General features: G+C 39.0%; 1 protein-coding gene across 1 annotated transcript in view; it reads left to right on the top strand.

Moving 5' to 3' along the window:
- Nucleotides 1-19433: 19433 nt before the first annotated feature.
- lpp (LIM domain containing preferred translocation partner in lipoma) overlaps nucleotides 19434-23893 on the top strand; it is a 124306-nt gene continuing 119846 nt past the window's right edge. Inside the window, exon 1 of the mRNA XM_026343757.2 lies at nucleotides 19434-19699. The gene's annotated coding sequence lies outside the window, so the exon portion shown is untranslated. The remainder of the gene's footprint in view (nucleotides 19700-23893) is intronic.

Here is a 23893-nt window from a genome sequence, read left to right on the forward strand (position 1 = left end):
GCATGAAACGATTGTTAGCAGTGTGGTTTGTTTCATCTGAGAACTATTGTGAATTTACATATGTTTTACCAGGAGAGTGCTTCTGAGTGGTTGTATTAATTTCACAAGTTGTAGGCAAGCATTTACTGTCAGTGACTCACCTTGGAAACTTTGCTTGTGGTGATTCCAAACCACAGCTTCCCCGTCTTTTCTCATCCCGTTCACTCCTTGGCACAGAAAGAGCATTTGCTGGGCTGTGACAAATACAAATGAAGTGTGACATGTGTTAGACTGCATTAAACAGTGAAAGCGACTTCAGAGTCACCTAGTGAACGTGTGGATTGTCTTGTTTTGGATTAGTCAGGCCTGAATAATGATAATGTGGTGCCACCGTACCAGTTAAATATTTGAACAATGAAGCTGATATTCATATAATTGTAGAGATCAGCAGCAAATGCAGACTGCAGCATGAGCTCTGTTCTTGTCAGTGTTGATAATGTTAATAACTAATTAACAGCACATCCTATATATTCGAACACACACCCCTGTCTTGTGGATTTGTTTTATTATTGTTATTATTATTTGTTATTATTATTTGTTATTTTTGTATTTTTTATCCTGTAAAATGCACTGACTGATATATTTTGAAGTCTTGTACATTTCTTTTGATGTGATGCTTTAGTTTTTGGTAGTGGTGAAGATAATCAGAAAAAGTGAAACACCTTCAAGCTGGTGATTTTCCTATTGAGCAATGTGAAACATTTTCCACAAGACACAGATTTAAGATGTGTGTATCTTCCAGCTCTGTCACCACACTGTAATGATTCCATGTCGATGAACTGACAGCCATCATTCACCTAACTACTGACTGTGTATTCAAATCCAAATAAACCAGACGCAGCTTCTTCATGTTTCTCTTTTCTCTTAACCCTTTGTGTGACGACACACTCCACTGTAATTGAACCGACATTTCCCTGTGGATTGCCCGAGCATCCACCCATCTGGATCCGGCATCCCACTAAAAACACTCCAGGTGTTCACAAACCATTGGGGGGGGGGAAACCTCCAAAATAATTAAGACACGCGCTTGTACAGCAATCTCCGATTCAGCACTGCCAAATAAAGACTATCTTGAGCTCCAAACAAAGAGCAGCGTCAACTTTATTTCAATCCACTTGGGGGATGTTTAAGGCACTCCAGCACAGTTATGCATAATGCACGGCCATAAACCATCCAGGAGTTGGGAGAGAGATGTGTAATTTACCAAGGCCCCATGCTGTGCCCAGCTATAGAAGGATGAGATAATTACTGCAAATCCTTGGCAAACTTTTACTCAACCAATTCCTAGCAAAAATAAATGACCCACTTACAGAGGACAGAGGAAGAGACTCATCAACATGCCCTGGTCTAAAGTGACAGGAGCAAACTTGTTACATCGTGAACAGTGCTCGGGTTAAACCTTGATCTCTGCTCTGGCTGTATAATTGAACACTGCGTTACGACGTTAGGATCTCGGCCCCTTTGTGCAAGAGGCACGCAGCTCAAAAACAATCACAGCACAAAGCAGGGCGTGACAGCGATTCAGACCTGCTCGGCCGGTAACAGCTGCACATTATGAAAAACTCTTGTACACTTTTGACACTGTGTGAAACATCTCTAAGCCGTATCATTGCCTACACTTGGTGCATGATAGGTCATTGAATAGAAATGCCCACTGACAAAAGCCCGAGGCCCGGAGGTTGCCTCACTTTTTTTTTTCATAAACTGCACACTTTTGTCTCGTTTCACAGCAAATTTCTGCCAACTTCAGTGTTCATTGTCAGCAAAGATGTGAGTGTGGAGTTTTGTTCTGAGAGGTATGATGCAACCAAGCTGTAACACCAAACAGATAATGCTGTTAGCTACAGAGGTCTTTTTAGTTCCTTTCTTTAAAAGAATTTCTTTTTATATTGTTAAGTTTCACTTTTTTAACTCCATGCATCCCAGAAGCATTTTTTTTTCCGCTTTAGTCCACAATAAAAGTTGCTTTTTATCACACAATATCACCGCTGCAGGTCTTAATTGTGACATGAAAACATAGTTTGTCAATAAAAACACTGCTTCCTGTAGCTTCACTTCACATTCTCCATCATCTGCTGTATTTAAAGAGATCACTGAAAACATACAGTGTGACATAAATGAAAATATCAAAGAATAAGAGGCGTAATAAATAGATGCAGTGAAAAAATTGCAACAGATTTTACTTCAAAATATTTTGCGTGAAAGTAAAGATGAGCTCGTCTCTTGCCTTTTTTTTAATTAACAGACAAACAGGCGAGTCATATTCTGACATGAACGTCTATTTGTAACCGTGCTCTTGTGTGTCTCTGCACTGACACACTCTGTGTTGTAACTTGGCTTTCATCCCATCTGACAAGGAGAGGCACACACATAAGGGAAAATTACCAGCGGTACTATAAAACAGAGATACTGCGCTTTTCACACGTTTCTAAAAGGAATCACTTTGTGCTGCTGTTGGTGTAATTGTTGATATGATCGTTTTGGCAATTCAGTGTGTTCAGTACTTTTCCTCTCCTCTGAAATACTTTAGCTGTGTATGTAAAAGTTATGAATTTTAAAAGCAAGTGTTTCAGCTCTAGTGAAAGCTCCACAGCAAGACCCCACACATATATAAAGGCTTTGGTAATGAGAGTGTTTTCTCTTTTATGAGTTACCAAACACACACACACACACACACACACAAAACAAAACAACAACAACAACTTGGAGTAAGTTTCTGCAGCGTGTCTGTGTGGATAACCTTGGGTTCACCAGACTGCCTGTGCAAGCTACATGCTAAGGTTATCGTCAGAGCAGAGGCGTGATAGTGGGCTAGAATTCCAATTTAGTCAAATCAAAGCATGTAGATTCAGGACTTTCTCAAGGCCAGCTGAGAGGAGCCAGGAATGCAGGCTGCAGAGTCCAACGTGATGGAATTTTCCAGCCATACCAGATGCAATCCCCTGCCAGTGTGCCATCTGCTGGATGATGGGTTAGCTGCTCCCACAACATGTGAGCATATACAGTAAATTACAACTGCACAGTAATAGCCACCATCCTTACACATCTTCCCAAACTGTGTGTTTGCTCTGTCTTCCTCTTTTCTCTCACATGCCCAGGGCTGCAAAATATACGAGTTCTAAGAGCGCGTGAGGAGGAGCTGTTACATTTGGGACAACTTCTGCACAGATTAGTTTCAAAGCCTTATTATATGTGTCTCACTACATGCATTCAGTTTGGTATTTGAACAGAGGTACTCTGTCTCTAACTCGAGGCTTTAGCAGAGGAATTCAAAGCAAGCAAGTGGCTCTTTGCACCACCCTCGATAATGATCCAATAAAATCTATCAAAAATCTGTATCAATCAAACCACTTTTTTTTGCTCTGCATACTCCTGATTACTCCGGTACCCACACTATCCTGCACTGATCTCCAAATTGTTTTAATAGGTAGCTACATGGTAAACATTTGAAATAAAAATACACAAGGAGATTAAATAATTTGCTAATTCAAAACCTGAAGATTCAACTTGTACATAGAGTGGTAACAGTAGAAAAGCAAACTGGAACAAACCAACCTAAACACTGACAGTTCAGTTATATTGCAAAAAGTATTCAACCCCCTTATATATCACATCAAGTAGGTCAACCTGTCAGAAAATGTCACCTAAATGAAGGTCCGCTGTCGGACAGACACTGGGTAGAAATGGCATCCAGAAAACGTTACGGCTCATCTTTAAGGCCGAATGACCCTCAGACCTTTTGGAAACCAGAATATTTTATGGAAGACAGGTGTCCGGTTACCTGTGGTGTAAACCAAAAACAGATTCATAAAGAATGTCGTACCCACGGTCAAGCATGAAGCTTCAGGGTCAGGATGACTTACCATGACCGCGGGAAACGTAAACATCAGGCCACCATTCAATGAAGTGAAGGTTCAAGTGGGCACATGATGCTTTATTTAGGGTTTATATTTTATTATTGATATGAAATAAATGAAATGATATATGTTATAATACCTTTTATGCAACAGCTCCTAAAAGGCTAATAATTCTCGATTGAGCTTCCACCATCACACACTTCTGATTGGCCAGATAGTGGAAGTCTTCCTGTGGGCCAGACTATGAAACATCCCTGTCCTTCAGCAACAACCTAACTAAAAAATACTACTGTATATCGAGGCAGGTTGTGAAGTGCTGTTAACAGATAAAACATTGCTCAAAGGTGTTGTTTCTTCCCTGTAACGGCATCTATTGTTGTTTTGTGGCTCTGCCTTTAGCAACAAAGAAAAAACACTTTCTTTAAGAAATGTCGACCTCTGTGCTCAAACACTTAAACTATAGCTCAAGACAACGACTGGAGCTGGGGCAGCTAACCTGATGGTGACAGCACAGGACGACACACAGCCCAACATGGATGGTCAACAATGGATTTAGCATTTTGGAAATATGGATTTTGTGTTTGCTCAGGCTGCATTTGTTTTTTGTCAGAGATTTAGTTTAAAGATCTGAAAGTTTTGCACAAGATACATGTAAAATAGACGAAATCAGGAGGAGGTTGAATACTTTTTCACAGCTCTGAGTAAAAGAGATTCAGGGTGTTGATGAAGGAGTTAGTTTGTTTATGGGATGTAGAGCTAAAAACATGGATGGTTGGGACCTAGCCCTGAACAGTTGTTCAAATTTAAAATGTCTGTAGATGTTAAATGTGTTAATCACTTTATGAATCTTGGAACGTGACAGTTTCACTGGGACATCATCCAGCTCTCTGGAGACAAAGCAGTAAAACACTAACACCCATTGTGTGACATGCACTGTATGTTGAATTTAAAATGGTTGTTATGTACAGTAGAAGTAAACCTGAAGAGACACGTGGAAACAGTGCAGCAAGAAATGTTCATGTTATCAGAGTCTGTTTTCTTATTGAGGACTCAGCTCTCGTGTTGTTCCCTCTGTTAACTGTTGCAGATCTCTCCTCGCAGAGCCTCTCGCTCTTTCCTCTGCGCTCCGTCATGCTGTGGCCCAATTTTGCTTTCAACTATATCAAATTCTCCCATGTTACATTGCCCCCACTGCCAAGTCAAAGTAGCTGCTTACATCTAAAGCCGACTGCTGATACTGGTCTACAGGGCTGGTTAAACAGGAACTACACACACCTAGCTCCAGGCCACGGTTCAACAAGAACTGCACACAAAGCAGTAACAGAGCACTTAACGCATCCACCACCTCGGCCGTCTGTGTCTGTTGCTCCCGTGTTAGTAAAATCTGCGAAACCAGCAGTGTTACAATTCTTAATAAACAAATTTGTTTTCTTGAATTTACACACCTTAAATCCCACCAAACCCCGGGAGTCAACCACCTCACCCCCCCCTCCCCTGCTTCCACCCTAAAAAGATAAAAATCAAACTGACATGGATTAATGAAGAGATAATTCCAACTATATTTAAAATGAAATATCAAGCATATTAAATAGTTGATTTCCAAACAAAGACAGCATGCAGTTTTATAAAGAACCGTGTCTGATTTTTCTTTCCGTCTTCAACCAATTTCTGAATAACCTGTTACTTTTACTTAAAATGTCTCATTATTCAATTGGATTTCTCTTGAAAGAAAGACTTTATCTTGTCAGTGCCTACACTCTTATTTCAATTACTACATAAAGCCACACAGTGCCTTATTCTTCTTCTAAATTCTGGAAATCCTCCCACTCCATATGTTTGCTAGAAACAAATCAACTCCAATAACCATCAGGCCTCATTAATCTGCATTTATGCGAGCCAGAGATGAAGAAATTAGCATATTTTTTGATCACAACTTCTTCTTACAAATGTATCACGCTCAAAAAGCTACTGTATTCCTCGGTGCTTTGATTAAAAGTATTACTGAAGCCCAGGAAATGCCAGGTGGAAGTGGTGATGTAGAGAGTGACACCTCCCGTGCTCGAAACATTCACATAATTGTTATCTGTTCTACATCACACAGACACTCTCAATTTCTGCAGCACTTAGAAAAAAACAAAGTGCTGTGCTTTGCATGCACCTTACCACCAGCTTTTCTTGATATTATCACCTGTGAATTGAACAGTAAAACATTAAACCAAAGAATAGATTCAGCGAGCTTGTGCGTGCTGATTTCAACTTTTTCTAATTTCGTGGAGGCTTTTGATGGTGAGAAGCCTTTTGCTCACGCAGGTTAACTGCTCCCCTTTGTTTTTAGTTGTTGTCCGTGCACGTGAAAATATTCTTGAAGGGTAACATAAAAATCCTGAGTGAATCAAAAAGCTCTCTCAGTTCACTCAGATGGTATCTTCCCTCGTGTTAAATGTCTATTTAAATGTTTTTACATACTGTACGTACTGATGAGAACACTATTTAATGTAATCGTTACTCTCATTTGCTTATCAGATGTCAGTTGTTCTTATCACAATTTGTGTATACTGTATGTCCTTTAATGGTAGATTGTACGCTTGTTGTGATCGAGCGAGTGATTCAGCACTACACTGATCTGATGTCTGAGTTTAGTTGGCCGTCAGAAAAGCTGTATGGAAATATATTCATTTATTGCTCGGTGCAGTGCAGGTGTTAGCAAGCTGGTGTTTCTGGCCTATGCATGCGCTGGTGCTGTGGAAGAATGTATTTGGCTGTGGTTCATCCTTCAGACCTGTGCCCATGTTTCTGCTGGTCCTGTTTTTGAACACTGATTTATGTAGCTTTGTCATATTACATGCACAACTCTCCATATGCTTTCCAATCCCACTGATAATAAAAAACTACCATTTCACATTTGATAGAGCTAAAATATTTAATTCTATGCAATAATTAAACTTGATTCCTGATTGTTTTTAACGCACTCTGTCCTCAGACTAAATAAATGTGTAATATAGCATTGCAAAGTTACAAAAATTATTTTCATCAATTCATTCAATTTCCTTTTTTTTTTATCAATTCAAGGACACTTTGCTAAGATTTCACCCTCTTTCCACATTTATTTATGCAGCCAGCATTGAGATAATGTCTTCTGAGCTTGCACAGGTGTTGAGCACAACAGAAGAAAAGAAGAAAAAAAAACGCTCACCTTTTTTCTTCTGGAAGGAGTGAGGCATGATGGGATCTGTAGTGGGAATCAGGTGGCAGGGCTGAACTGGAAGCGGAGGGCCCTCTTCTGCAGTTCCAAAAAGTCTTTTTCAGCAATGCCTGTCACTGAGATCAAGCAAGTTTTCTACCTGACAACAAAAAGATCTGGAGTTATGTGTCTGGCAAGTAGCTGAATGATCCAAGATGCAGAGTGTGACTCGAGCCCGAGCCTCTCCCTGAGTGGCACCTAAAGCTCGGAGAGATGAAGCCGTCTTCACTGCAAAAGGGCACCAGATCTGTGTGTTGCGGTGGCGAAGCAGCTCTGATGAAGCCTCTTGTCTGTCGTTGTTCAGCAGGATGGGAACGCTTGTGGAAAGGCGGGCACAGCAGCAGGGCTGAAGTGAGTCAAGTCGACTGAGCACGCTTCATGTCAGTGAAACGGTCCACAGGGCATCTCTGGCTCTCTGAGCTGATAGGCCGTCTGCACTCTAGCGTTCATTGATTGTAGCACTCAGTCGCTCCACTTTTCCACGAATGCTAAAACCGTGAGGCAGGCTGAGTTTTGGAAAAAAAAAAGAGATTAAACAGCCTGTAAAATAATCCCAGTTTTTCTATATATAATTCATTTGAATGAAGAGTCTGAAATCCCATTAAGCCACAGGAGCACAAACCATAGACTAGCAGTGCCTTTAACATGGAGGAACCCTTGGAGCTCAGGCCATCTGCCAGATCAGAGTTTTTCATATACGGCAATGACACATTGTTTTATAAACAGAGCTTTTATACAACAAACATTTTGGTGTCCCAGAGCATTAATCTACCTAAGCTTATCTCAATCCATGGAACTAGATATTGCTCTTTATAACTTGTCTAGTGGAGGGGGTGTTATTACATCACACCAGCTGTCACTTCAACCTGCCACAGCCAATAGGAAGGTCAGCAATGTGGCTGCTGGAGAGAAAATTAGGGAGGAAAATCCTGAAAACAGTAAAGCAATAGTTGGAAAAATGCTAATATCACTTAAGTCAGTAAGTAGAGTATGGTTGCATGTCCTGAAAATGTAATCATTTTTATCCTTTGGTTGCAAAAGGAAAACACTTTACCAGTGATTAAGCACTTTTCCGCACATGAATCCATAGTGTTGTTCTGAATGCATGTGTGTCAGTGTATAATTGTACTTGACACCTGATGTTGAGCGGAGATTAAATGAATACACATGCTGTCTGTGCAGATAAGCTCACCTCAGAGGGGAAGAACTCCCAAAGCTCTCACTATTAACATTGTTACATGCAGCACAGCTTCACAGCGTCAGCATCAGACACTGATGGTTATGTGCACTGTCATCATTGGAGAAAAATAAAAGACAAACGTGTTAGTGTTCATTTACGGAAGAAGAAGTCAACTTTAGGGGAAAATGAGACGTATGTGGGTTTTTGACAGATCTGTCCATGTACAGTATGTTCATCGCTGCCACGGGATAATCCATCGGATGAGTGGACTAATATTCAGCCAATCCTGCTAAAGCCAAATTAGTCCAACACATTTCCATCATATTTCAGAATAAAAGCAGTGCTAACAATCTGAGCTCTTGGGATGCTGATGGCAAATGACCGGTGAGCCCTCAGATCCCTGTGATCCAGGGATAAGCTTCTCATGAAGTAGCTTAAACCTCTGAACTGACACACAAATGAAAGCCAACAACAGGTCACACCGCCTCAGAGGAAAACTTTGATTACTGTATTGTCCTCTTACGATCACTGTTAGCCACAGTGAGGCGGACAGGACCTGGGTAGAGCTAAACAGAAATAACAATAAAAACACCAATAATGACTGCAGTCCAAGTTGTCGACCCCCTCTCCTACTATGGGAGGCTTTTAAGAGGATGGCTTCTGTAGAGCAGTGTATGAGTGACCTTAATCATCAGAGGGATATTTGGGTTTTATTCGGCAGCGATGCAATGCATGTGGTCATCACAGTGTTTCTACTGGCAGGCATAAAAAATGAGAGGGGGGCAAGGTCGGTTTGCAAAGTGTAATCCATATCATCCCGTTACAGAGGCTGCGCTGCCGTCGGCCCCAGGCCAAACAGCGTCAAACACATTTTGATGTTGATAATGATGTCGGCTTATGCTGTCATCTGATGTAATTTCGGCCCGCATCAAATTAACAAAAGTGGGATCAAGCAAATTCTTTAAAAGGGACCATTTTTCATGTCAGCCTTCTAGATGCGAACTTGATTTGATTTCATGAAGTGTTTATTTTTGTCTCTTCAAGTCCAGACAGACTTAATATTTCTGGCTCAGCCTTTCCCTTGGAAATATAAAATCAACGATTCACAGCATCCTCACTCTCTGCAGCATGCCTTGCAGTAATTCATATCAGTAGGGGTCTCAAAAAAATATCTACAAGTTGTGACCCTGCACAGTGTCTGCAGAGGAATTTAACATGAGCTTTCTTTTCCACGAAAAACATGTAATTAAAATGTAAGCCTCAGGGAACTCTTAACAAGAGTCAAACAGCCTAAAGTAATAGATTATTAATCAATCTATCAATGACTTGTTGTTAAGATGTATATATTTAAAATCACAGACTTCCCATGAACACCCTGATGCTGTATATTTCACTTGTGCAGTTTCCTGGAACATTTCCAGGTCATTTGCGTGTTTGATAACCTTTCTGAGGCAGTCGACTGCAGGTAATTATCACATCAGTAAAGGATAATTCTTGCATGTCATTTTCACTTACCTGCTATCATGAAGATCTGTAATCTAGCTCCACTACTAGTCTTTGTTGTGCCACCATTGAGCTCCCTGGTATCCATGGCGGCTGCTATCAGCGCTAATAAAGGTCACAAGTGCCTAATCTTGTGCTTTGCATTAGCTGGCATTTATAGAGTGAAGAGAAAATACAGATAAAATATAGAGAAGCACAGTCTACGTATATCAAGTGATTCAAAGTGACAGCTTTGTCATGAACAGTTCAGGATAGTCTTTCTTCAGTGCAAGCACACTTTAAAAATCATCATCTGTGAGTCAGGAATAAAATCTGTCAGGTGTGATTTTCCAATATTATAGCAAAAAGATGATCCATTGAAAGTTGATATATTCTGGAATAAAGTAATACTCTATGCTTTTCCTATTCTATTTTAGAAAGCTCACATAACACTGAATATTGCATGCACTCTGCTATAGCAAGTCGATAACTGACAAAAAAGATTTCAACTAGATGGCTGTACAAGAAACTCATTCAATGTGCTGTACACATTTACATAGATTCACATTAGTCGACAATGTTAATCCAGTTACTTATTCCAATAATACACATGCAGTGTGCAAAACACATTTTTCCCTGCTCAAACGTAGCTTGTATACAATTGTATACATATCTTCTACAAACCTAATTCAGAGGTCAGTTAGGCCCAACACTCTTACCCAGGAATCTGAAGGTGTAGTTTGTTAGTCGTGTTAGCAGTGACTGTGCCAAGTCTAAAATATACTATTATTATTATTATTATTATTATTATTATTATTATACTATAATACAAAAATATAGTTAAAATAGTCAGGACAGAGGATTGAAATTGAGAATCAATCTTAAGTGCATAAGTCAACATTAGTTTTGTACCTGGCACCTCCTTTGTCATCTTTAGACCTCCATAGTCGACTCTCTGGCCCTAGGACCCAGCTACAGGTTCAAACCAGTAAGTCTGGACCTCTGTGATTTTCTGACTCTTTATGGTAGGTACATCTGTGTGTCCAATACCATACACGATTATTTGTCCCCACGTGGCCACAACACTCACACATACGATGTGAATACATGTTCTTACTCGAAGAAAAAATCGAAAATACTGGTTGATTTAAAAATGAGGTGGATGTCATTGAACACTTTGCACACTTTGATTTTGAATTGGCAACCTTATCAATTATTTGCAAATTTTGTACACATTATTTTGATTTTGTACACTTGCAGCTTTGCCATTCCTTTACTGTAGACAAACAGAATAATGATGAATAATTAATGATGTTTGTTGCTGGGAGCAAACGATCACGTTTGATCACCCATTGCAGGCGGGGTTCAACATTATGACCTCAGATTAGAAGAATCACTCCCTTATGTATATGTGTTTTCACGGCACTGGAACATCACTCTGGTTTACAGTCTGCTTGTTGTCTTTACTTCATACTGAATTCATCACTGAATTAGTCTTAGTTTGAACCACGGAAGATTAATCTCCTTGGCGACTTTGCTTTGTTGTTTTCTCCTCTCTGTCTCTTTCTATGTGTATTTAGGTATATGTTCCATAGAGAACAAATCAATCAATAAATAAAAATTACAAATTTAAAAAGTGTGGAGTCCATGAAAAGCTGATACTGTATCACAGTTAAATTAAGCTGCTCTGAGCACCAGGGTTTGAAAGACAGTGAGAGAAAACTCAAGTGAAGGTTGTGTGTCTTGTTGATAATTATTATTTTGTTACACAGAATAAAAACATAACTCATAATATGTTCTTGTCTAAGCACTGCCAATTTAAATTCATTGGCAAAAAAATGCACTCCTTTTCAATTCAAATCATCTTGGTTTTTTTATTGCCACTGCTTTATTTGATGTGGTATGACCAGCTGTTGATTGTCAGCTACGAACAGTAGAATACTGCTTGATAATGATCATTACTGAGCCTGTTTGCTGTCTCTCCTACACTTAAAGATACAATATGTGACTTTGAATAGTTTTTTATCAGAAATATTTCTGCTTGATATTGATTGTATACCACGTTCATTGACTACAGTACCTGAAGTTTTGGGCAGAGCGTGGTGGAGTGTAGTAGGGCATAGCACAGCAGGGAGAGGAAGGTCTGGGCAGAACTGATGAATTTGAATCTCACACTAGCACTAGCTTAAATTGCAAATTGCAGCAAATACTGTACCAGTGGTACATTATGTTGTAGAATTTACAACTATCTTATAACAAAAAGCTGCAAAAGTTACAACAAAATATTAGCTTTAAATCTCCAGATGGCCTCACGCGGTAAATCTAAAGCAGATTAAATGCTGCTGCACTACAGTAGTAACAGATTTTTATATCAGACACTACTGACCTCCCCTGCATCCTTGGAACTAGGAAATATTGCACCTGCTCAGCCTGTTAGACTTCCTACAGTCTATTCAACATAAAAATATAATCTTTTATATTTTCACCTTGAGGTATAGATTTCAATTTCTGGTCATTTGTTACATTTCTTTTATCTTATGTTACTGACATCATGCAGTATAAAAAAATAGGTCCTGATGGCTGAATTTGTGTCCAGGTTTTCGGTCGATAATATCAACTGGACAAAGCTCTCGACTTCTCTGTTGTTGCTGAGGAACAGAGCAAACTGAATCCATTTTCCTCAGAGGTAAGAAAGTTGATAGTGTTTATTGAAAAAAAAAAATGCCATGTTAAATGGCAAACCCCACAAAACTGATCTCAGGATACGACTCTAAATCCTCCTGCATTAAAAATGCTTCAAATGTGCAGCATGAAGCTCACAAGCATAGATCATTTATGCTAAACCCTTTGCTGCAGGCAGGGATTGTCTCTGTCTACCATTTTAATACACATTTACATGCTAAAACATAAGAATTAGAATTCATTAGTGTAATCTGAGGTCTAGATCTAGATCAGGAGTTGTTTGATTAGTAGCTTTGGGACATTGTTTTTGTAGCAAGTCTGCCTGTCTCCTACTTTTGTTTTTGGTTGTGCTTGAAGACTAATCTTTGCTATCTCAGCCCTAATTAACAGAGCATACATAGTTCCCAGACACATTTGTTGTTTTTGTTTTTTTTTTTTCTTTCTGCAAAGATCTCTGTGTTGTTTTTGTGCAAAGCACCTGGACTAGCCTTCCTCCTGACTATCATACAGAATGACGTGACATACAAATGAACAACAACATCATTCCACTCATTTTACTTTCACATCAGAATGTGGCCTGCATCATATCAAAGCTGACATAATCAGCTATTGATTTCCTGAAAACTGGGCCTTTTTTTTTTTTTTTTTTGAAAGCAAGAGCCCTGCATTTAGAAGACAATCGCGTTCTGGTTTTCTTATTCAGCATGTAGGTGCAAAACACATGCTTTCACTCGCTCTTTTATGAGGAAGTACACAACAACTGTGCAGCTGCTGTGTTCTGTATAGTGTTTGAGGTTTACCTACTTCAGAGGAAGTGGTGTGGGGGAGAAGACAGTGTTACAACCAGCAAATAAAACAGGATATCCGATGCTGGAACAATTGAAACACTAAAATATAACAAACGAGGTTCTTACTCTCCTTTCTGTTCTATATTTATTGTCTGTAGTTAAAATGAGCAACATTAATAGACATGTCAAAGTTTAAACATCAAATATCTCTCCAGCGTGACTTCTCTGTTGTGGTGGACCCTTTGAGCATCTTTCTTTTCACATGGTGTGGTACAGTGAGGATAAAATTGAAACCCATCATATCGATGACATGCGTAGCTACACTCTCTAACTGCCGAACATCAAAGAGTCCTTGATTTCCTCTAACAGAGCATGTTAATTGGCGCTTGATTGATAACTTGAGTTCACAGGCGATGGCATGTGTCGTCTAAATTGTTCCAGGGCGTCTTTTTGAAATCAGCTTTAAGAGTGCAAGAAGAATCACTGGCGGGCCCATTAAAAAATTGCCCGTGTACACACTTGCAAATAAGCTGTCACACATTACAAATGAGATTACCTTTTTCAGTGTGCCCTGGAACTTCAAGATGAGGGGATGCATGGGTAAGACACTGAAATAGCTCAAATCGGTTGTTTTTTTTTTTTTTATCAGCATGCTCAATCTGCAAGTGCTGTTTATATGCTTTCTTCATGCATAGTGAAAAAAAGTATATTCACAGCTTGGAGCACAACGCAGTTGCAGTAAAGTAAGAATTATTGGCATAAAGATAGGGCTCAGAGTGAATAATTCAGTTTGGACTCTAAAAATAATGACAGAGCTTTAATTTTCTTCACCAGCTCATGGAAACCAATTGTGCCTATCAGACCATCAGACCCATAGTAAAAGATAACATCAGTACTATGTGAACACATAAAACACACAGTGTATTACACAGGGCAACGCTGTGAAGCTCTGAAGCTGAATCAGAGGTGAAAAGCAGTTATTGTATTTGCATGCAATCACGAGCATGCAAACTAATTGTCTGGTTTGAATGGAAGAGATCACTGAGGTCAAGCAAAGCCCACATGAAGCCAGAGCTTGGTTGGACTTCTGATAGTGACTCACTTATATCAAACAGCAGGAGCCTTTAAGATCTGAGAAGCGGCAGAGCAAGTCCAACTTTAAGGGAAGCTGAGGATAACGAGTGCTCAGGCATTGTGAACTAGAATATGTTGAGGTATTGTTCAAGTAAATAGTATTTAATGAAATATTTAACTAACATGTGACATGCTTTTAGAAAGCAATAAGCTACAGTCTTCTCAACAAGTATTTGAAAGGCAAGGCGTTCAAAATATAAATATGTTCAAAATGGCAGCTTTTATTTTATATATTAACAACATAGAACCTTCATAACTGGACTGTTTATGATAAATAGCCTTTGATCTTATAACAGACATGATGCAACAGAAATGGTCTGTTAGAATCCTTGGAGCTACAGTGGCAAGAAAAATTATGTGAACCCTTTGGAATTTCATGATTTTCTGCATTATTTGTCATAAAATGTGATATAATCTTCATCTAAATAATAACACAAAATAATTCTGATTTTTCATGTCTTCATTAATTATAACCATAAAAACCTAGTGCTAGTGGAAAAAGTATTTGAACCCGTGGAATTAATATGAAAGTTTCAACTGAAGTACAGACATTCTCACATTATTCTAAAGAATCTATTGATTTGATACAGGCCCAAATTATGATGTTTCCTCCACCATACTTTATGATTGGGATGATGTTTACAGGATGATATGCAGTGCCCTTTTTACACCAGATGTACTGCCGTGTGTTCTTTCTAAATTGTTCAATATAGTTTAATCAGTCCACAAAACATTTTGACAATACTGCTGTGGAGTGTCAATATGCCTTTTGGCAAACTTCTTATTTATGAGGTAAAGAAACTTGGGGTCAATTTGACTGGCCTCCCACTTCTTGGTAGAGCAGCCACAGTCCCAAAGTGTCTCCATTTGTAGATTGTTTGTCTAACTGTAGACTGGTCAAGTCTTTGAAATCACTTTGTAACCCTTTCCAGCTTTATGTAAATCATCAATTCTTGATTGTAGATCCTCTGAAAGCTCCTTTTGGTGAAGCATGGCTCCCATAAGCATATTCCTCTTATGCAGAGCCAACTTAAAAAGTTTGGATGTTTTTTTTTTTCAAGCAAAGTAGCTCTAGTCCACACCCTTCAAATATTTTCCTCCAGGTATGCTAATGCCTGACTCCAATTAGCTTTTTGGAGAGTAATATTCAAAGGGTTCACATATTTGCCACTATGAGGTTTTTATGGTTGTTCTCAATAAAGTTCTGAATTTTTTTGTTTTATTATTTTAGGCACATCTTATTTGTTAATACTCTTTGACTTTGATGATGATCAGATCACATTTTATGACAAATGATTGCAGAAAACCATGGAAATCCATACTGTTTCTTGCCACTGTACATGTAAGTACTTACATACATATATATTTTTGTGTGTGTGTGTGTTCAGGTGTAAATGCTGATGTTTCTTGGCTATACACTTGTGATCAATCACCCAATACACATCTTAGTAGCAGGTATAAACAGGGTCTATGGGAGAAAAACAGGTAAAATTTTATCATAAAAACAGAGAAAACCACCAACAATGCTCATACACTGGGCACAGCCAATACTTCAATTTGGAATGTCTTAAAAAGAAAGTAACCTCTGGTGTACTGAGCATCATACACAAAATTGGTTGGAAGAGGGGAAACAAATGCAGAAGCAAGTTATACCTGTGCTGTGAGAAGTTAACACCCTGCTCCTTAGTACTATATTAATTTGGAACAAAATTAAAAAGTAAATATGATTTTAAAAAACCTAATGCAATACAAAAAGGTGATTTTTGTGTGTCACTGATAATTCAAAAAATAAGTAAAGAATAAGTTAAGTCAAAAGCTGTTTGACAATCGAGAAACAAATATTTTGAATCTTCCAAGTTTGACTCTGAACATTTTAGCTGATATTATGCAGTCTCTCAGACATATATTGCATTATTTTTGACAAATACAAAAAAAAACACTAATTATCGATGGAACCCACACAAAAACTGTTGACTGAGGGACAATTACGGTACAAGCGTTATGGTCTTGTTCACATGTTCTGTGCATGCATGCAAAGTGAGACTTGCAAACCATGACTGGAGGGGAGAAAAGCTATGACTGAAACAAAACAAACAAACCAAGAAATGAATGAATCACATTTGGCCAATTAACTAATTTGACAAAGTGCTATTTGGTACAAAGGACATTATATTGCCAATATGCAATTACTCTTTGATGTGACAAGTAATGTTTCAGTATATTTTAGTAATATTTATTAAAAGCAAAACTAGCATGTAAAGAGTAAAAGGAATGACAGACACTGACAGGAACTTGCATTTTCTCATGGTTCCAGAAGATAGACAGTGCATGACAGTACATGGGAGCACAGCAGCATGTAGCACATAGTGTCTGAATTTGAATCTTATCGCATTACAATATGTGCCAATTCACACTTCACTGGATGAGTGCTCGAAGTCAGTACTGAAACATTTGCAGTGCAGTTTCCGTTTAGGACAGTACCTTGTAGTTTCAAATCCTTTCAACACCCTTTTTATAATCAATTATCACATTTAAAGCCACTTATTTGCAGAGTAGGCTACCTAAAGAAATTCCATTCAATGTTATAAAATACTCTAAGAGTACAGCAAATACAGCACACATTAATTAACTGGCTGACTGAAAATAATTGTCATAAAAATAAAAGTCCTTAAATGACATTTAATAGCTCAGTGTGTTTTTTCTTTCTGGGACACATCATAAATGTTTTAATAATTTATTGCAGTTCTGTATGTGACATAACTCTTGACATAGTGAGTAATTTGTGAGTTTTGAGTTTGAGTTTTTTGAGGTGAAGTTATAATACATCATATCATAAGCTATTTTCACTTTTTTTGGTTAAAGTTTTTGTACTTTTAGGAGACAGGTGAGCGGAGATGAAAAGACATAGCAGGAAATCCTTGATTTGTCACAAGGCCAAACCTGTCTCCAAGCACCAAAAATTTGAGTTATATTAACAAAGAAGCAAACAATGGTGCTGCTGTTCAGTGTTTTGGTTTTTGTCTTCAAATATTCTAAAAAAAAAAACCAAAACATGACCAACAATGATTAGCATCTATTCACTGTGCTTCCCAACCTTCTTGAGGCGATCCCTGCCCTACCAACTGCTGATTATCTAGATCAGGTGTGTTCAGTCAATCAGAAACTGATACAGCTGATTCAGCAGTGGGTACACTGTAAAAGATTGTCCTGTAGAAAAACAGCTGGCAGCAGTGTTACCAGCATTTTTCTTATTTTTACAGTACCCATTATGTTATCAATTCGACAGTTGCCATTATCACAACATGTATGACTTACAGTACATTTCTGTGATTTCTTGATTCCACACTAAAATAAGGACAGCAGGGTTGCAAAATCAATGCCATTCTTTTCTATGTTATTACTGTTATAATAAGTCACGGTATAGTGCTACATTTAATTTAAATTTCAGTATACTATTCGTATGTTGCATATTCTATACGATATATGCTCCCCTCACTAAAATGCAACAATAACAAATATATGGTAAAGAAGTCTAAGACTAAGAAAATATGAAAATCATGTAACCCAACATTTATTTTAAAAAAGTAATCTTAATTTGTTATTACAAACCATTTCTTCCATTATAGTTGTAAAGTTTAGGTACTCATAACAAAACATATACATATGAACCTAAACAAGTACATTCCTGAAAACGAGAACATGTATATAAAACATGTATATAATGTAAGACAAAGACTGGGAACTAAACATGAAATTCCACACAGTCTTTCAGAAGAGTGAACACATGAGTGATTCACATTGATTGTGACAGACTTCTTCTGAACAACCCTCCCTGTTCCTTATCCCTCTTTCAGGGTTGGTTATGAGGAATCTCCTGAAAGACAAAGTAGATGGAGATTAGAGATTGAAGTCTGCTAGTACAGAAAGAAAGACACTGTCATATAAACCAATTTATATATCAAAATATTCTGAATGGAAACACAAACCAACTACATTTGCATTTAGTGATTTGACAGATGTCTTTATCCAAAGCAACTTAGAAGTGAGGCACAAAGCAAAATATCTGACTAAGAAAAGGAGAAAACATTAAAGCTTTTGAAAGAAATAGCGTATTTTAACTATTCAGAAATCAGCCTTACCGACCAAAACAATAATATAAAGGTCACTGGGCAGTCAATACATAGCAAGAGCACAGCATGTGTGCTGCAAGCTCTGTTGAACTGGCTGAGTAACTGACTAAGATCACTGATCATTGCAGTTTGTTTCGTAACTAATGTGATGTTAGTGAGCAAACATCAGCAGACAGATAGAATGTAATTCAACTTCCTGTGTGATTTGTTCCTACAGTTTAGGATTCCAATAGAGAAAGCTCCAAATAAAGGTCTGGAGTTGGCTCTGTGCCTGTTCTGCAGCCATCTTGAGAAAGAACAGCAGCATCTCGTATTTATGCTGTTGATTTTAACGTCACTTCCAAAATGCAATGCTATTTACAGTATGTTACAGTATTTCTGGAAGAACTCATTTCCCAGAATGCATTGTTTTCTACTGTTGCATTGAGAAACAAGATGTCACTGCTGGAATTTGGCAATTTTCTTTCAGCAATTTGTTACAGTGCAGAGCAGGTGATAGACTTCCCTTGTTTTCCAGAAACTATTAAAAACACATATTTTGTGAGAAGGACACCCCCCTGGGGATTAGCAGACAGTGACAGAGAAATATGGAAATCATCCTCCTCAACCTTTGAAAGTCTTTAAACTGATGACAGATGTTTGCTTAAGTGATTTCAGTGGCACTGGGTAAGGCTAGGGAAAGCCCAGTCACCATCTGGGTGCCTTCAGTTAGTTTCATGCAGATTATTGTAAGTTTGTCCCCTCAAAAAGAAAAAAGAGCACATGTTGGATGTTTTGAATCTTTACCATTTAGGCTACCATACAACACGCACCCTTTGTGTGCCGGAAAGTGTGACTTGCTCTTTTTTTTATGTGTTTCGTTTAATAAGACACTTTGTTGACTTCCTTTTGGCAACGTCTTCTCAGGGCCATGTTTTGCGGGTTAAGTGATGAATAAACGGGAAGCTGCTCTCCGGTCCCCGTCTCCCTCCGGTCCCCGTCCGCCGCCCCTGGAGCCGGCTCTCGCCGCTGGCCTGCTGCCTTACATGGGCAAACCTTTGAACTCAGTCACGGCTGGAATTTCAGGGCGTGACGTCACGGCCCACGACTCTCCCAGAATTGGGATCAAGAAGTTTCACTTTTTTTTGGTGGGATTTCGACCTCTCTGATAGTTCCTAGAAAGCGAGGTAAGCGAAACCAGCGAGCATTCGTCTATCGCCTTAAGCCTCTCCGCCACTATCGGCTGCGTGTAAGCTGGCGTAATGTTCGGTTTGACTGTATATCGTAGTGCTGGAGCAGCTCGTCTTCAGTTTGTTCGGCCTTGTTGGGCTAGTACATGAATTTGACTGTAGCTCGGACGGGGTTCACAGTGAGGGCGTGGACACGACACACTTGGCTGCTTCTTACGTTACACGAGGACTGTAACAAAGATTAACTTGTCCCCAGCTGCTGCCGAGCGAGGCTCGTCGTGCGTTGAACATATAAGACGGTGTGAAGGGTCGTGTTTTGTCAGATGGGACTCTCTGGGCGGCTCTGGGGCTGCTGTTGTTCGCCAGGCGGTCTGCTGCTGAGCAATGCGGAAGACAGAGTTGTCACCGGAGAAACACGAGAAGCCCCCATCTGCACAGAAATATGTCTCTGAGTTGTAACTTCAGCGGTCTTTAGAGGCGACTTCGCCAAGTTTCTCGTTACCATAAGTAGCTGATAGCTGTGCGACTGTTTTGCTAGTTGAGGCGTTAAAGGAAACGGACGCACTCGTTTAGCGACTCGCCACGTTGTTAAAGTAGTTTTGCAAACAGTCTGTGCTGTTAAATTACACAAAGCTGGGGTCTGTGGACTGTAGCTGTGGCTTTTGTGTTCATTAAACTTCGTCAGTGTCAATATCATTTGTTGCAAGTACTCATACGTTTGCGGAATCGGTGCTAATGCAAAGTAACAGGACTCCCATGACTTGTGAAGGAGTGGGCTCCCATCACTCTTCTCTTCTACTTTAAGATGAAAAGACTGAGCAGGAAACCATCAGTGCCTTGATGTGTGATATAGAAATGTACAAACAGGCCAGACCCGGCTCCACCCAGAGTTAGAGTTCTTGTAGGTGACTTTTTGTTAACTAACTGATTGTGTAGATTATTTGAAGGACACTGATAGAGGAGACTTTCTGGCTGAGCCCATTTGTCATTGACATCTGTCATGTGCTGTAGTTGAACTGACTCTTGTTGGACAGGTATAAGACAAGATGCAGACAGGGGTGAATGAAGTGACTTTAATAAGTTAAGACTCTTGCAGAGTAGAACAATCTGTGTCTGTGCCGTACCGTTCGCAATCTCCCATAGATTTAAAAGGTTAAAAGAAATCTGGTCCAAAAGTCATTTGTTTATGGTTTAAGTATCATAGCCTTGTTTTTGTTGGTAATTAACATTACTTCATACATTATATGCACTGCGAAGCTTTGTGTGTAGGTAGCAAATTGGACAAAAGGGGCAACATGTAGACATAGACATTGACTTTTATGTGCAGGGTTTGTTTATTTACATATCACCATACTTTTGCTTCCTGTCAAACATTTTTCCAAAGCTTTACACAGGTCATAGTCACAGATGACTTAACTGGAAAGCCATGCAAACAACTGACATTGTCAATTGTTTTCTCTTTGTCAGTCGAAAAATAAGCTTAGTCTAGACTATACATATTGTTCTGCCATAAAACACAGTGAGCGTGAAAAAGAAGACTCACTTTTGTGTTTCAAAGATGGAATTCAAACTTCTACTTTGATGTGAATTTCAAATCAATAACACCAAGGTCCCCCGAGAGCGCTGTCATCAAACTGAATACATCTGTGTCGCTCCGACACATTTTTGACTCGGGCAACATTAAACAGAACTGTCTTTAAAATCTCTGGTTAAAAAGGACTCATTTGACAGCGTTGATGATGTTAAAGTTAAAAGATGAATGCCTTAACTGCCTTTGAGCCCGGGCCCCCCTGGTAGGTTTAATCTACTGTTTGTGTTTCTCGGCATATTTTAATGAGGATGTCCTTTTTCTGGAAGGAGCAGCCACAGTTCCTCAGACAGAAAAGAGGCTCAGTTTTAGAGTACAGCACGATGTCAGGAGAGTGGGCTTTTTTTTTAATAAATGTCACCTGGCTGAGAATCTTAATGACAACAGGAAATTTGTACATCTCTTTAATATATAAATATATATATATTACACACACAACTGTGTGTCCTACCACACAGCTTTTGGTAGGACTGTGTGAACTGTGTGGTCCTACCAAAAACTAATGCAAATACCAGTATTTGATTCATTTAAAATATGTCTCCACTGGTAGGGCAGCAGCCTTTCATGTTACTGTGGGAGGTCAAGATGTAATGGTTAGTGACTGATCTAAGACTACTGTGTAGAAAAATGCTAGAAAAGTACTATGTAATCATTGTTAGAGAAAAACAGAGTGTTATTTTGAACAAATAGTGACAGAGTCAAACCAGACATACCTACACTCCCCTTCAAAAGTATTGAAACAGTGAGGCCAGTTCCTTTATTTTTGCTATAAACTGAAAGATGAATATAAACATTTCAGCTTTGATTTCCAGCTGTTTACATCTGGATCCAATACACAACGTAGTAGATGGCACCTTTTGTTTGAACCCACCCATTTTTCAGTTGTGCAAAAGTATTGGAAAATGTGCAAGTTGCAAAACATTTGCTTGCAGTAACTGCATCAATCCTGTGACCCACTGACATCACTTTTCCAGGCTTTCACTGCAGCCTCTTTCAGTTGTTGTTTGTTTTTGGTGGTTACTCCCTCCACTCTCCTCTTTAACAGGTAAAATGCTGCACTATAGGGTTTAAGTCTGGAGACAGACCTGTCCAGTCTAAAACCTTCCACTTCTTGCCCCTGATGAACTCCTAAGTTGTTTTGGTAGTGTGTTTTGGGTCATTATCTCGCTGCATGATGAAGCATCCACCAATCACTTTGGTTGCATCTTTCTTTGAATTGCAGACAAAATGTTTCTGTACACTTCTGAATTTATTTTGCTACTGCCATCATGTGTTACTTCATCAATGAAGAGTATTGAGCCTGTCCCAGAAGAAGCCATGCAGCCCAAGCCAGATCCTGCCTTTCTCCAAAATTTAACAGGCGGCAAATTCCTCGCCTGTCCTATTCATCTAGTTAATGGGTGGTTTGCATCTTCTGGTGTATTTTGGTTTATGAAAAGTGAACAGTAGATTGTGATACCTTCCCTCTTGCCCTCTGGAGGTTGTTGCTGATGTAACTAACAGTTGTTTTAGGGTATCCTCATTCTAGCCGTTCAATGTCTGTTACTTAGTACACTAGTGGTTTCTTTCTTCTTCAGGACATTTCAGTGGTTGTACTAGCTTTAGCCATTGTCGATTTTCTGGTCGATTTTCCATCTCCTCTCAGCGACACAATTGCTTGTTTTTTACTCAACAATTCTCTAGTTTTCATGTTTGTTACACCTCTTAACTATAAATGCAGTCTGAACAGACAAAACCCAAATCAGAGAGTAGACATTTAGTTCTATTTCTTGTGTGAATATTCATTGTAATAGGGCACACCTGGGCAACAAAACACACCTGTCAGCGACATGTTCCAATACTTTTGCTCATATGAAAACTAGTTGAGCTGGGCTAAGTTGTTAATAAGATCCAGATGTAAACACCTGGAAATAAAAGCTAAAAATGTTAAGCTTTTGTCTCATATTCATCTTTTGATATCAAGCCCATGTCTTCATGTTTTCAGTTTACAGCAAAAATAAAAGAACTGGCCTCACTTTTCCAAATACTTTTGGAGGGGAGTGGACGACACAACATAGAGGGCCAATTGGACATGTTAGTGCCCGCTCTGTGCTGTGCTCTCAGTAGGGGTGTGACATGTAGCAAGCTGGTTTGCACAACAATACTGTTGACTTTCTTTTTTTTTTTTTCAATCAACCAAAAAGTCATGCATGACATGACAGTTTATAGTCTCAAATAATTTCCACAGACCTGCTGAAGCATATTCATTCATATTCGTATTCATTTTTAAGTTACAGTGTTTGTCACTTAGTTTGTTGGCTGGTTTTTTTTTTGGACTGTGAGGACTGCTCTTGATTCAAACATCTCTCCGTCTCCTCTTAGTTTTGTTGCACCTGTAGGTAGGGGCTGATAAAGACACTTAAAGTTTTTTTTGCTATGGTTAGATTGGTAGAACCAATTAAAATCATCTATTGAGTTGGGCAAAAACAAGCCTAGATATAGTCTGACAGTCGTCAAATAGAAAAACTCCACTATCTAAGGTAAAGAGGAAAAAATGGAATATGAATGAAATATTTTCTTTTGTACACGTGTTTCAGGTCAATCTGTTTATAATTTGCCTGAAT

This window comes from Anabas testudineus, chromosome 4, assembly GCF_900324465.2.
Source record: "Anabas testudineus chromosome 4, fAnaTes1.2, whole genome shotgun sequence".
NCBI classification, from domain to species: Eukaryota; Metazoa; Chordata; class Actinopteri; order Anabantiformes; family Anabantidae; genus Anabas; species Anabas testudineus.